Source organism: Rattus norvegicus, chromosome 2 (assembly GCF_036323735.1).
Source record: "Rattus norvegicus strain BN/NHsdMcwi chromosome 2, GRCr8, whole genome shotgun sequence".
In the NCBI taxonomy this organism is placed as follows: Eukaryota; Metazoa; Chordata; class Mammalia; order Rodentia; family Muridae; genus Rattus; species Rattus norvegicus.
In genome coordinates, this window is record NC_086020.1 from 91,321,738 (window position 1) to 91,338,122 (window position 16,385).

Genomic DNA, 16,385 nt, shown 5'->3' on the forward strand with positions numbered 1-16,385 from the left:
GTCTGGATTTCCAATGTGACTGTTGCTATGTCTCCCTTCTACCTCTAATTTTGTTAACTTGAATCTGCCTTTCTGACTTTGATAATTTGGCTAAATGTTTATAAATCTTATTAATTTTCTCAAAGAATCAGCTTTTTCTTGCATTGATCCTTTTTATTATTTTTACTTCTATTTTATTCCATTAAGATGCAAGTTTTATTATTTCTTGCTACTTACTCCCATTAGGTATTATTTCTTCTTTTTGTTCTAGAGTTTTTGGGTATGCTGTTAAATTATTAGTATGTTCTCTTTCCAATTTTTTTTTCATGGATGCATTTAGAGCTTTGAACTTGCATCTTAGAAATATCTTCAGTGTATGGATACACTGTATTTGTATTTTCACTGAATTATAAAAATAATTTTAATTTTTAAAAAAAATTGCTTTGGCTCACTTTCAGTAGTGAGTTTCTCAGTTTTCATGAGTTTGTAAACTTTTTTGTTATTTCTGTATTTGTTGATTTCTATATTTAATTCACAGTAGTTAGATAGAGAATTACTTAAATTTACTTCTATCTATTGAGACTTATTTTGTTCCTACTTCCATGGTCAGTTTTTGGGAAAGTTCAATAAAATAATGTACTAATAAAATATGTATTTATTTATGTTTGGGTCAAATGTTATGTAAATATCTACTAAGTCTATTTGGTTTATGACACCATTAAGGTACAATATGTCTCTGTTAATTTTTTTGTCTGGATGACAGACAGGTTTTTTGGAAAGAATGGGATAATGAGGTTTTACACTCTCACTGTATGACAATAGAAATAAAAGGGAAGCTGTAGTAATTCTCTTATGAACTTGGGTGCATTGTGTGTTAGACATAGAAATTTAGAACTGAAATATCTTCTTGGTGGATTTTTCCTTCAATAAGTATGTATTCTCTTCCCTATTTCTTCAGAATAGTTTTAGTATGAAATTTTGTTTTGTGAAATATTAAGAGGGCTATACCATCCTGTTGCTTTGTCCATTTCCTCGGATTAATGTTTTTGATCATTTTATCTTGCTATGGTATCTTTTCTTTCATATTAATGTATGTTTCCTCAACATAGCAGAACTGGAAAATATTATGCTCAGTGAGGTTACCCAGACCCCAAATGGCATACGTGGTATGTACTCACTTAAAAATGTATAGTAGGAGTAAAGTGTAGGATACCCACACTATAAACCACTACATTCCACAAATGCCAAAAGAGCCAAATAAAAAGGAAGACCCAATGGAGGATAGTTGAATCCCTCTCAGAAGTGAGAATAAAATAGATATAGAAGGTGGATATAGGGAGGGAACTCAGATGAAGAAGGGTATAGAAGACAATCAGGGTAGCAGTGGCAGAACGTTATAGGGAAAGCATCTCTAGGGCATGCCAGTGACCTGGGAAAGGGTGGATGGTTTTGGAGGCACCAGGGTGCTAGAAAGATGACTATAGCTGCTCATACTCTTAAGAGCTACTTTGAACTCATTATATTGTGATTCAGATATATTGAGTATCTCGAGGCCTACTGAAATATGGTTGCTGGTCCCTAACGGGGACATATTGGGCTGGCTGCTGGCATCAAGGCATCTGGATTTGGATGACTGTAGTTTTACGTGTCGTTATCTGGTCCTGCCCTTTGTGTGTTGTTTTCCATTCTGTTACCTTCTCTAGCTCTTAGAAGCATGTGTTGGCTGTGATAGTGCGTCTAAATCTATGCTGTGTGACCAGGTGAATCCCTTATAGAACTTGTTTGTGGACACTGGGAACTGTGGATCGTGGTCTATATGCAAGTGACCTGTGCTCAGATTACATTTGAGAGAAAAGTTCTTTTTTTAATTAGACAGATTTGGTGAAATGTGGATTGTTGTCTATATGCAGGTGAAGGCAGGCACAAAGTAAGGCAAGGGCTGCGATTGGGCAGTGAAAAAGTAAGGTGGTCACAGAGTTTTGAAGAGAGGACGGAGAGGAAAAAGAAGACCCAAGATAGAAGAAAAGGACTACCCAAATCTGGGTGGCCTTATAGGATCACAGATAGTTATGAATATTTCATCAGGGATGATTTTTTATAGGACAATTGTCTTATCTAGGTGGGCAGTTTATGTCATTATCAATTGATTGTGAGTTTATTGCGCAGATGTCTTGTGGAATGAGAATTTAAGATATAAATCTGATTGATAAAGTTTATTGACTACAAGCTTATTAAGTTTTGATTTTAACAGGTTACTGGGAGTTGTGGCTATACCACAGGGTGTGGACGCTGGGAATGTGAGCAGAATCCACAGCAAGAGAGCTGTGAGATAGGCGGTCTGTGTATGGGACTGGCATGACGTTGACCTGCCTTGGGAACTAGATGGATGGTGAGATCACTGCAGGGCCTAGAGAGTAGCTGACAAATACTTGGGATGGAAATTGGAAATAGAGCAGATGCCATTGACCTGCAGGGGCTGGAACTAGCATGGGGTGGTAGAGTCTGTTTTAAATATTTACCACTAAAGGGAACTGAAATGCAGGAATGGGAAATGGTTAGAAGGATGGATGTCTGAGAGGACTAAAGAGAATGAGGTAAACTGGATCTATGGCAAGAAAGTGATGTCCTTGCTATTTAGAGGAGAAGCATTGATTGTTGTTCACTGAGACAAAGGAATGATGTGAGAAAGAAAGAATGTGGGAGAAAAAACTGGTTAGTTCCCTGAGAGTGATGGCATAATAATAGGAGAGCCCATAGCAGATGTTCTGCTACAAACCTGGGGATAAGACTGTGAAGTTGGAATTGAAAAATGGGAAAGAGAATGAAAATCACCTACCTGATTCCCTGCCTAGATTCATCAGTAGGTTTCCACAAAGACAGTGTCTTGGATATTGTTGGCTGAGACTACTTTTATGTCGCATGAACATAGATGATTTTTGTATTGCGTCCTAGAAGCACACATGAGAGAAAGCATGGTAATTACCTTTATGATAGTTACTAAGCTGGTAAGTTCTATTTGCATTCATCCCCTTCAAATGTATCATTCATCTCCTTTATCTACTCCTCTTTTGTTGGATATCTAGTTTGAACCTGTTATTTAGATATTTTTGATGTTAATATAAATACAAATTACACTGTGATATGGTGATTTGGAGTCCTTTAAATCAAATGTCCTATTTTGTTCCCAAAACTAAAAGAAAGTAAGAAAAAAGGGAAAGAAAAAATTTTTTAAAAAGTTTCTAGTAGCCTTGTAGATCTAATACTAGAAGTAGATCTAAAAGCAAATGGAATATTTGAAAAATGGTACCAGTCAACTAGACCCAATGCAGATATTGGAAGGAAGGAGATGATTCTTTCTTATAGCTAATTAATAATTAGATGATATCAGTGGGAACAAAAGATAGATGGTAACAAAGGATTATAATTAATTTAATGATTTGAAAAAGTTGAAAGTACCTTTTCCATCTGTGATATTATTAAATTAGAAGTAAGTAATGGGAGCAAAGGTGTGAATTTGAACATTAAGTGTAAACAATTATTGTCTCAAAATGAAATCATAAAATAGGGAGAAAAAAGCTGTGAAAGACAATAGGCAGGGAACTAGATAAAGTATAGCTGAATAACACTGCTACTTGGTAGCTATGTTTTCTGACAGTCAGAATGCTAGTTTATTGCTAAACATCCTTGAAGTTGCAGAGAATTCTCTCAGGCATGTGTAGTAAGGAAGTTCTGCATCTCTTTCAGAAGACCTGAAGTCATTATATCAGTTGTACTATGATTTTTACCTATTTTTTGAGAAAATCATGGAAAGAAATAAGTAAAGGGGAGCCTCCAGTTCATCATTTATTGGGAACATAAAAAATTTGTCTTACTCATAAGTATGCCACACTCCGCATTCATGTTTGTGTAATTTTCATTTAAAAACAAAATTAGAACTTCTTGTAAGCTCCCTGACTTTGGGAGCCTAAAAACTTCTGTGAGAATATTTTCTTTGCTTAGCTAAATAAAGTGCCACTTAAACTGTCTGTCTTTGATTAAACTCTCTACTTCAAAAAAAAAAAGAATCCAAAGGGTCCCAATACTTAATTTATATGAAAGTACAGCATACAAACAAAACAGAATAGATGAGTTCCAAATGAGTGTAGCATTCAATTGAAGTTTATAATTGGATGCATCAGAATTACAGAAAATAGTGTCAAAACCATGACTGTTCTGAGAACAGAATGTGCCCATGTAGAGTGCATGCTACCTGTGGGACTGAATCTGTTTAAAACAAGAATAAACACATAGTTTTCAAATTAGATTTAAATATACAAGATAATTTCATAATGCTGAGTGTTTTTAAAGAAAAAAGCAACTCTTGATAATTTCAGTGGCATATCTACTGACATCTGCACCTGTCAACTTCTTCAAAACATTATGAATCTAGATCATGAAGGAAATAAAACTAAGCAAGAGAATGCAGACCTTTGTATGCATAAGGTACATGAAGTATGATTTTTAACAAAGTGACTAAAACGTGAGTGGATAATGGAATTGATAAACGGGCATTCAAACAATTTTTACTTTACATTTTAAGTGTATATGCCAGTTTCTGGAGACCACAAGTTCAGACCAGAGTCATTGAAATTGTGTTTGTTTCTGAGGGTGATATGAATACATATAATACAAGTATACAAATGGACAAAATCAAGGTTTAGCATGTTGTTGCTCCAGTGCTGTACTTCTGAAAATTTTTCCTTAATTTTTTAAAGCTCAACCCATCATATATAATTTAAACACATTGAAAAGAACAGATATATTTCCCATATGAAGATATTTTGAGGATGAAACTCTACTCCATGCTATCCCTATCACAGTGTGCATTGATGGCTGAGCACGGTAGAACTGACACATTTAGTGTCTTCATTAGGTACTGAAATGATTTCAAAGCTTTTCTTCATCCAATTTAAAGTTGAGGTGTTGTGTGAGCAAATTGCTCCAGCTCCATCATAGCACGCAGTAAATGAAATCATATAAGCGTAGATAAAATACCTGTGGACAGATTTTCTGTCAGCATTTTAGGAGATTACTGATGGAAGAAATCTAAAAGGAGCTTAAGGAGAGCTAAGGAGCCAAAGAGGATAGCTTTAAAGGAAAGGAAAGCTGTCTCAATTTACTCCCTACAAATTAGTAACTGGAAACATGTCAAAGTTAGGTAGTATCAAGACACAAATTTCTCTCCTGGAATTTAAAAGCAAATATCCATATAAAATGGATATTTTTCTCTACAGACAGTTTTTAAAGAAAGGAGTATATTTGAGAATCCAGAATGTCGGTAAAATTCAGGTCTTCTATGATGTTCATATAATATATTTACTTGGCCTGGAAGTAGTAATGTGCATTTCCATCATAAACATAGATGGGGCTACCTTTGCAGCTTTCTTATTTTACAAGAAGGGCAAAGGGAAAAGAAATGGGAAATTGAGCAGCATTTGCAAATAAACTACAAAGTAAACCTGAAAATGGTGATTTTACAATTCCTGACTGAAAGTTAAGAGTCAGTCATTTGCTGGGCATGGTGACACAACCTTTCTTCCCAATATTAGTGAGGATGGAGCACATACATTCCTATGAGTTCCAGCTCTGTGGGGTAGCCATAGCAGAGTTTCTGCCCAGGCATGAATATGTAGTGAGATCGTGTCTCTAAAAACAAACAACCAAACACTGACATCCAACATTTTTTCCAAAACTTCTTCATCCTGACCTTATTTAATAATGTGATCTTTGAACTTTGATTGCACTCTTTCCCCCATAATCATAGACAAATGTTAAGCTTCAAAAATAAACTCCTAAATGAGGTGAGGAGTTGCAACTGAATAAATTGTTATACTACTTAACTCATTAAACTCTGGCCTTCTTTTAAGATAATATAATATAAATATACATATATGTGTGTATATACTTATATGTATACATGTGTGTATATGAAAATTAATATTAATTTCTCAAACTAGAAAATACATGTTGTACACTATTTACAATGTATAAAACCAAATTTATTAGTTAAATGAAGATAAGAAAATTACTTGTGTATGATGATCATCATATCATGTAAGAAGACCAGTGCTTTCAATTGTCTAAAAGTATCCTGTCTAGTACACTAGAATATTATGAAAAGTATATTTAGAAACTTTCTTTTCTTTTTTTTGTTCCTTCTTTTCTTCTATATTCTCTTTGTCATCTTGATACATCAACTATCTCAAAGAAGTTGCCCTTTTTTTTTGAGAAATATGCATGTAGGATCAGCAGAGTTGGTTAAGTGTGCATATCAAAGACACAGGAAAACACTGTATATCTAAGCTCCTTCCATGGCCTCCAGGCTCCTGCCCTGATTGAGTTTCTCTCCTGACTTTCTTCAGTGGATAAACAAATAAACTTTTTCTTCTCAACTTGTTTTTTGTCTCTGGTGTTTCATCCTTGCCAAAAACAAACAAACAAACAAACAAACAAACAAACAAAAAACAAACAAAAAAACTAAGTTTAATTTCTGGTATTCTTTCTAGTAAGATTTTGAGGTAAGACTGGATACAGGATACATGTGTGTATATTTTTAGAGTTATAGCATCCTCTGAATATAGTGTTTCCTTGATAAGTATAAACCATTTCTTCTAACAGGTTTGGGTTTGAAACCAGTTTTGCCATATATAGGTAACCTTCACATTCTGGTGAAACATTGTGTATTTTATGAAGCCTTATTTGAGAATTAGAGCAATTGTATTATATGTATAACCTCTACACACTAAATTCATTAGAATTCACCAGCCTAGAGAAGTACATGTTTAGTTACCTGTTAACTATCAATGAAACATTTATAGCAGCAGTTTTTGCTGATGTAGTCTACAGAACTAGTTCGAGGACGGACAGTGCTACAGAAAATATCCTTTTTCTTGAGAGAGAGGGGCAGGTCAGGGGGGGAGTGGGAGACAGAGACAAAAACAGATAAATGGAACACAAATGTTTACCATATATCATATTTTCACTATCATGAATGCTGTCATTGTATAATCCAAATGAAAATAGTTTTTTTCAGATTTTGAAGCTGGACAACCTTTACACATGATTATTAACAAATTTGTAGTTCTTTCTTTGTAGTTCTTTATATGATTCTGTATATAATCATTGCTGATATTTCTTTTAATATTGCAATACATTATATTGTTTTAAATTAATGCTCTGTATATGTCTACTTATTTTGGATTTTTATTAGAGATTCTTTATTTCTTGTAATAAAATTAAATTTCTTGCAATCTATGGGCATTGGAACCTTATATGTTTTCTGGATTCAGAGTAAGTCAGTCTATGTGTTCTGCTAAATGAAGCTCTTAGTCACATTGCATATTTTACTCACTTAACAGAAGTTAATATAATCTTTACACAACTTTTGGTGTTAAAGCTTCTGAATAGTAGTAATGATTTAGGAAACTTTCTGCAGTGATTAATCATGGTAGTGAGATAAGACACTAAGAAATGATTTAACAACTGAATAGGCCTATAAGATTGTATAATGCTTGAAATCAATAAGCCATGATTCACACAAAGAATGCTTGTTCAACCATGTAGTAGTAAAATTGGTAAAATAAGAAAAGTAAGAAGCCATCCACATGAAATTGCAGTAAAATCTTTAAGGAATCTTTAAGTAGAGTATGTCAGAGGGAATGATGGTGCACAGGAAATGCATCTAGAGTGGCTAGCAGGAGATATCTGTTACTTATTTGGTAATTATTTATTCTACCTTTCACATAATCAGAGAAATTAAACAAAACAAAGAACACACACATGCACTCAGGCACGCATGCACGTAAACATGCACGCACACCAAGAAAGGTCTAGGGAGAAAGAAAGAAGGCAAGATAGATATGTGGGTAGATAGATAGATAGATAGATAGATAGATAGATAGATAGATAGATAGATAGATAGATGATAGAGTATATGTTGTTCTCTTGTATCTTTTAATGGTGAAGAAAGTGGAATTCAAAAGGGATTCCTCTTTAGATAGATATGATTTCAACAACTACAAAAGAAACCTTATGCCAATGACTTTAGCAATCTTTGGGAATTTTTTTTGTCATACAAGTGCTTTCTTTATAATAAAATTCATTTGATAAGTTCTACATTTACCCCTCATAATGAAAAGCTTGTAGTACTATATAAACTATTAAATGAAGAAATATTCTGAATTATTGATTATTTAGGTGTATTTGAGATATTACTCTCAAGAAAATTATAAGTGAGTACTGTGATACACTTAAAATCTCAAAACGCTGGACATAGCAAGGGCCTTGCTAGTGAGACGTTGTCTCAAAAACAAACAAATAAAAAATTGGCAGACCAAAGGACAGAATTTAGATGCAGCAACCGAGTGCTAGAGATCAAAGCACCTCATTATAATCTTGATTCGAACCTGTGGTAACTATGGAATTTCTTTGTTTTTCAAAATTATTTATTTTATGTATATAGGTACATGGTTGCTGTCTTCAGACACACCAGAAGAGGCATCGGATCCCATTACAGATGGGTGGGAGCCACCATGGGTTTGCTGGGAATTGAACTCAGAACCTCTGGAAGACGTTAGTGCTCTTAACCTCTGATCCATCTCTCCATCACCCATCTCTAGTATTTCTGTTTTAAATAAATTCACATGGTGTATGAAAGAATTTTAAATATGCAAATCAAATTGGATTTGTATGTCTATCAAATTTTGTTAAGTCTATCATTGCTCAAATATCACTGTCGAATCCAAATACTCATTATGAGTACAAAATCATGAATCATCTTATATTTTTTTGTGTTGGCATTCATCTTTTAACATTGAAACTTTTATCACAAAATCAAAACAGCCCTACTAAAAATAAGAATGAAATTACATGTTTTATTACATTGTATAAGTAACAAAATGTTTGTATCTTCAGAGCTTAGATGTTTCTCACTTGTTGAACCTTGGGACAAGACTGTATATTTTATGACATTACTTCTTCATTTCCATAATGTCCTATTCTATTACAACACTCTCTTTCATCCCACCATTACCTTCCTGTCTCGTCCCTGGCAGCCCATTGGCATAATATATCTCATAGGTATTGTAGTGTCAGAGCACAACTTGTTTGGAAACCAACTAAATAAAATAGAAAGTAAATCTTGTCTCTGTAGCAGAGCATAATTAGCTGGCTGAACTAACTTCCTAATTGGTGAGTGTCTTTCTCTTGATTTTGAATGCAGATGCTCAAATTGTGTTTAATAAGGGATAGGGTAAGAAAGGTAGATCATCAATAATCTCAACTAATATTAATTATTGTTGTGATTGGTACATATTCTGAATACATTTTAAAAGAGACAATGACTTCGCATGTATCTATAATGCTATATTTTTATTTCCTTTCATGAGAGAATTCCCTCTTTCCACTTGCTCCCTTAGAATTCACTTAATCAATGTAGTTATTTTTATTAAGGAATATATATGTAAAGATTAGCAACTAATAACCATTCAAACATTAAATATTTGTTTCTTACATTCTGAGCTATTGAATAGGAGAATTAGGTAGGAAGGGATTGTGGGGGTAGCATAAAGGAGGAAATGCAAGAAGGGACAAACTAAACACAATAAAATCTTAAACATATACACATACAAAAATAATTTAAATATATTCATCATATAATGGGAGATGCAATGCCTCATAGATATCATATGCTACCATGCAACCCCGCGTATCGTAAATGTATTACATTTGGTTCTGTTTTAGTACACAGAGGATGCATAGGCATCCCCAGACCTCAAAGACTATTACCTATTACTGAGGATGTTGATTACTCTCAGGAACCTAAGGTAAGATCCCTTTGCAGATGACACAATTTACTTATGTTATTGAATATGAAGACACCACAACTAGAAGTTTCACTCTACTGACTGATATATGTGGTTTATAAGTGAGCTCATATTTCTGGATAGTACTTTGCACACAGAGGAGAAAAGTTATCTTCATTAAAACCTAACTATAAACCTTTTTACCTGAAAGATATTCTGGTGCCATAGTGGCAAAAATCTTAAACATATAAGCAACAACATATTGAACAATTGAATTTAGGGTACACTCATTAAAGTGGTCAAGAACCTGACAAAACATAGGTTGTGGGCTCTAGGAGCAAAGCCCACTGTTCTTCTAAAGGAACATAGCAATAAAATGAACCCTAATGATATTGCCATATATTTATATTAACCCATTATTCAACCCTCAAAAGGAAGCTGCTTCTTCTACTAGACAGTAATTAACACAGTGTCCCATTTACCATGTGCTGAGAGTAAAAATTTAAGCACTCAGTCCTAAATGAGATGGCTTTAGCAACCCCTCTCATCAAGGCTCAAGGATCTGTATAGAATAGGCAGCAAGAAGACGGTAAGAGACACTGGTGAATGACACTGAGGAACTAGCATCTTACTGACCCAATAGGGTGTATAAAAAATGAAATCACAGACACAAGTTCAATATGTAGAAAAAAGAATCCCAGTACAGAGAAAGAAACGTAGACACAAAGCTCCACTCTTAACCAGGAACTTCTTTGTAACTGATGCCTGCTTTGAAAGAAAGAAGTCAGTCAGTCTTCTCCAAAAAAAGTGGCACTGGGTATAACAGTCAAACTTTATGACAGGGTCCCAGCACAGGAGTATTTTTCCAACAGAAATGGAAAAATACAAAATAGTCAATATTGTATGTGTGTTTGAGCATGTGACTTTTTTGTTTTGTTTTATATTAACTTTTTTATTATTAGGTTTGCTTTATTTGACTACTGTCCACTGATTTTTGTTTATGAGAAGGAAAAGTTAGAGAGAGAATATAAAATTGTTTGAATAGGGAGGAGTCTAGAGAGATAAAAGAGTACGATCAAAATATCTTGTATGAAAAAAAGGTTTTAAATAAAAGTTAAAATTATATATAAATAAAGAAATGCCATGGTAGGTAACGATAACTAAATTAAATCAGCTCAGTCTTCCTTGGGTTTCTTGACTTTAAGTATTACTTTAGTATTCAGTATTTCTTAATTATTATAGAAAGAAAACTTAGGCAAAATGAAGAGCAGTTAATATATCAGGACACAAGGTAAAACAAATGAGTTGTACAATGACCCTACCTTCAATGCTCTCTTTCAAAATAGTTCATTTATTGCATGGGTGTAAATGCTAGTAAGTTTTCTGCTCTTTTTTAAGCTCTTCCATTGAGGATTTAATAATGGTTCTAATAATCAAGGAATTCTTATAAGTGACAACAAATTGAAAGATATAACTAATCTGAAAGATATTTTTGTTGTCTTGTATTAAAAATAGCTATTAATGCTTTTCAATTTAAGATGCTTCCTTGTACCTTATATGTAATATATAATACAAAAATGATTCTCATTAGTAGGAGAGTACACATAAAACAATAAAGTGTACATTTGAAAGTATTTGAATGATCTTATTTGACTATTGATATATGTTGACACAAGCTAACTTGGAATTATAGAAAATTCATACTATCAAAACAACTATTTAAATAATTATGGAAATGAACTCTTCTGTTTCATGTATGTTACAGATTTTTTGACGATGTATTTATTTGTAAATATAAACATTAAACTGGGTGTATTGTCTTCTGTCAGTCAAAGCACATGTTTTATGCTGTCTAACCATTTGAATTCAGTCAGTTTCGTACTGGGAACAGCTGCAATATGCCTTTATAGACCACCATAAATTCAAATTAATTAATCCAAAATGAATTACAAATTATTTTTTGTAAATTTCACATTGATCCTTAAGGGTTATTTAAACAGCTGAACTGGATGTCATTTGCTCCATCTGCCACAGCAGATGCTTTATTCCAATATGAATATGAAATGAATTCAGAAAGTGGTATCTATAATTGTAAGAAACATTTGCAAAATGGAGGAAAGATGATGGCCTTTTTGATTACTGGGAATAATTTCTTCTTATAAATTGTGATGAAATTTACTAAAATATAATTCATAACAGAAATCTAAATCTAACTGCAGGACTCAAGGAAATGAAATAAGCCATAATATAGAAGTGTTCAGTATTGCTTTCACCCATAGATTAAGCTCTGCTTCACTGAAGCTCATTAGTTATTCTCATAAGATTCCAAAGGAATGAAACACATTTTTTAATGATTCATCTTGGGTCGCAACATATTATAATTATGCTAAGTCTGACTTCAAAGGTGTTAGAAAGTAGAAGAGAGAGCAAAGTGTAGACATGCATGCAGTCACTACTAAATTGGAAGGTCAAAGAATCCTGCTGTAGTGTTAAATCTTCCAAGTAAATCTTCCAGAATTCAACAAGCAGGAGTTTGAGGTAAAAATACACACATACAAACTTTCTCTTTGTCTCTCTGTCTCTCTGTCTCTCTGTCTCTCTGTCTCTGTCTCTGTCTCTCTGTCTCTCTCTCTCACACACACACACACTCACATAAACATATGTTTTAGTAGTTCAGACACATACTATACACACATGTAAACACAGAAATTAATAAATAAGTAGAGAGAAAAAAGAAATACCCTGCAATATATTCTTTAAAAAAAATAAAGTGACTTCATTTTAGTGTGATTTGAGGCACATTGATGGCTAGATATGCATACAGTATTCATAAATGGAAGAATGGAATTGGCAGTCTCAGTAATAAGAGCAATGATGAGCTGAACAGTTTTATAGAAAGTATGGTTTTTGAACTTTTATTACAGTCATATTCATTTGAGTAGGATTTATAATTAAAAAGAAACAAATAAATAAACAGGATTTAATTGTATCTGATATCTGACTTGTATAAGTAATGACTACAGATATGACTTCTCGGTGAATTCTGGACAGTTGGTATTTATCAACAGAGCTCCTGATTTCTTGTATGCAATTTATCTGTCCCTTATACTGCAGCAACTTTGTGATTAAGTCATAAGTTTGCATCCAAAGCGTGATTTGAAAGATTTCTGAGTAGTGTAGCCAACTTTGAATGACTAAGAGAAAATAATTGTCCTAAGAACAATTATCATCAAGTATTGTTGTTGCTTTAGAGCTACTGCAATGTGCTGCAGACAATAAACAAAACAAGGAAAACACATGAAGACAACAAAGGAGATGTCAAAATAAAGAGAAAGCAATTAAGAGCATAACAATACTATTTCTCTATTGATCAGGAATAGCCAGTAATAAGAGTATATGAATTTTATTGAAAATAAATAGTGACAGAAAAAAAATGAGAAGAAAACCAAAATAGAAAACAGACCCATGCTTAGGCAAGAAACTAGAGATTCACTGCAGCTCTAACGATACACATAGACAAAATTTCAAAGGTAATTGTACTTTCTGGATTGAAAGCCCACAGAGGGCAGAGATAGATTGATTTGTTTTTTGATAGAACAAAATGATAACATTAAAGTAAATAATTTAAGAGCAAACAAGCAATATTATATGAGAGCATTATACAAGAGTCCGTTTATCAGGGCAATATAGCTGCTTTGGGGGGAGATATTTTATTTATTTACATTTCCAATGTTATCCCCTTCCTCAGTTTCCACTACTGAACACCCCTATTCTATCTCCTTCCCACTGCTTCTCTGAGGCTTCTCTCCCCCCCCCCCCCATCCACTCACTACTGACTCCCTGCTCTGGCATTCCCCTACCTTGGGGCATCTAGCCTTCACAGGACCAAGGGACTCCTCCTATTGATGCCCTACATAGTTATCCTCTGCTTCGTATGTGGCTGGAGCCATGGGTCCCTCCATATGAACTCGTTAGTTGGTGGTTTAGTCCCTAGGAGCTCTAGAGGGTTGGGTTGTCGATATTATTGTTCTACCTATGGGGTTGAAAACCCGTTCAGCTCCTTCAGTCTGTTCTCTGACTCCTCCATTGGGGTACCCATACTTAATCCAATGGATGGCTGCAAACATCCTCATCTACCTTGGTCAGGCTCTGGCAAAACCTCTCAAGAGACAGCTATATCAGGCTCCTGTCATCAAGCACTTCTTGGAATCAGCAAGTGTCTGGGTTTGGTAGGTGTATATGGGATGCATTCCCCAGGTACAGCAGTCTCTGGAGGACTTTTTCTTTAGTCTCTTCTCTACATTTTGTCACTTTATTTCCTTTAGACAAGCTCAATTCTGGGTTAGAAATTTGGACATTAGTGGATGGCCCCATACCCAGCCAGAAGCCTTGTCTAAGCTCAGGATATAGTCTCTACAGATTCTCTCTTCCCTTTGTTGGGCATTTCAGCTAATCTCATTCCCTTTGGGTTCTGAGAACCTCTTGCTCTCCTGGCATCAGGGACTTAGTGGTAACTACCACATGTTCTCCATCCCCCAATGCTACACACCAATGTATAAATTCCTGACATTCTATGTATCATCCTCTTCTCCTTCCAGCCCTGATACTGCCCCACTTATTCCCCCACTCTCTCCTCCCTTCCTCTCATGTCCCTTCCACCCTCTACCACTCTTGAGTATTTTGTAGATTCTGAGATTAGTGGCTAATATCCAACTATCAAAGATTGCATATCATGTCTGTATTTTTGTGACTGGGTTACCTCACTCAGGATGATATTTCTAGTTTCATCAATTTGTCTAAGAATTTCATGAAGTTATCATTTTTAATAAATGAGTAGTACTCCCTTGTGTAAATGTACCATATTTTCTGTATCCATTCCGCTGTTGAAGGGTTCTTTACAGGCTCTGACTAATATAAATAAGTCTGCTATTTACATAATGGAGCATGCTATGTTGGAGCATCCTTTGAGAATATGCCCAAGAGTAGTATAGCTGGGTCCTCAGGTAATATTGTGTCCAATTTTCTGAGGAGACTGCAGATTGATTTCCAGAGTGGTTATAACAGCTTGCAATCCATGAAAAATGGAGGAATGTTCTTCTTTCTCCATGTCATGACCATCTTCTGCTGTCACCTGAGTTTTGATCGTCGTCACTATGACTGGTATGAGGTGGAATCTCAGGGTTGCTTTGGTTTGCATTTCCCTAATTACTAAGGATGTTCAAAATTTCTTTAGGTGCTTCTTGATGATTCAATATTATTCAGATGAGAATTATTTGTTTAGCTCTATACCCCATTTTTGAAGAGTTTTACTTGGTTCTCTGGGGTGTAAATTCTTGACTTCTTTGTCTATATTGAATTTTAGCCTTCTACCAATGCAGGATTGGGAAAGATCCTTTCCTAATCTGTTGCAATTTTATGAAGTTCCATTTGTCGACTGTTTATCTTAGAGCATAAGCGGGAGTGTTCTGTTCAGGAAATTTTCCCATGTGCCCAGGTGTTCAAGGCTCTTCCCCAATTCCTCTTCTATTATTTCACATAAAATATCTAGGATGCAATAAAATGTAAGTGTACATCTAGAAACAAATGCAGCCATACCTGCATAGGAAACACAAAAATCACCAGATTTGGGAATTTGGGTAATAAGCCTAGTTATTACTATGATAATTACATTAAAAATTCATATAGAATTTCTGCAGGTTTATGGGAATTTGTTAAAATATATTCTATTATGAAGATGATGATGATATTAAGAATGATGGTAATATTAAGAATGACAAAATCTAAGGGTCTTGCTTTGTCAAATTTATTCCATACATATTGGCATGTTGATTGGTATAGTTGTATATGTCTTCTTGAGGAAACTCTGTTGTTAAAATTCCATGAGTGAATCTATTGTTTTCTAGAAGGCACAGTCTTTGAGCAAGCATCTTGGTCCTCCTGCTTCTACAATTTTTCTGCCCCATCTTCCACTCTTGTTTTCCAAACCTTAGGTGCCTTGGTTGTATTGGTGATGTACTAATTGGAGCAGGGCACACCAGAGTAGCTTACATTCTGCCTTTTCACCAGTTGTACATCTCTACATTATCTGTCATCTATTGCATAAAATCCCATCTTTCTTGAGTGATAATAGCCACCTTTCATGCGAGTTTAATGAAAAGTACTTAGTATACCATTCTCCTTTCAGTCTATGTCTCTCCAACCATGGACAATTCACTAGAGTTATAGCATCAGGTATAAATGACATCCTATTATGAATGTCTTAAGTCCAATTAGATGGCTTTTGGTTAAACTCAATCTAATGCATTATTGTTCTGTATAGGACATGGCTTACCATGGTGGTACTGTGATCAATAGGATACAGAATTGGTTAGAACTGTTGATTTCTCTTCTCACTTATGAGTTTCCATAGCAACTTCCAACCCTAAAACAATACTGAGATCCAGTGATTTAGGGGATATTTCAGATCCATTATGGCTTGATGCATTCAAGTTTCATATCTGAAGTATGTATTGTCTTCAGGAATATGTTCTTTACCTTCAAGTTCTGAGAGAGGTTCAAGGGTAA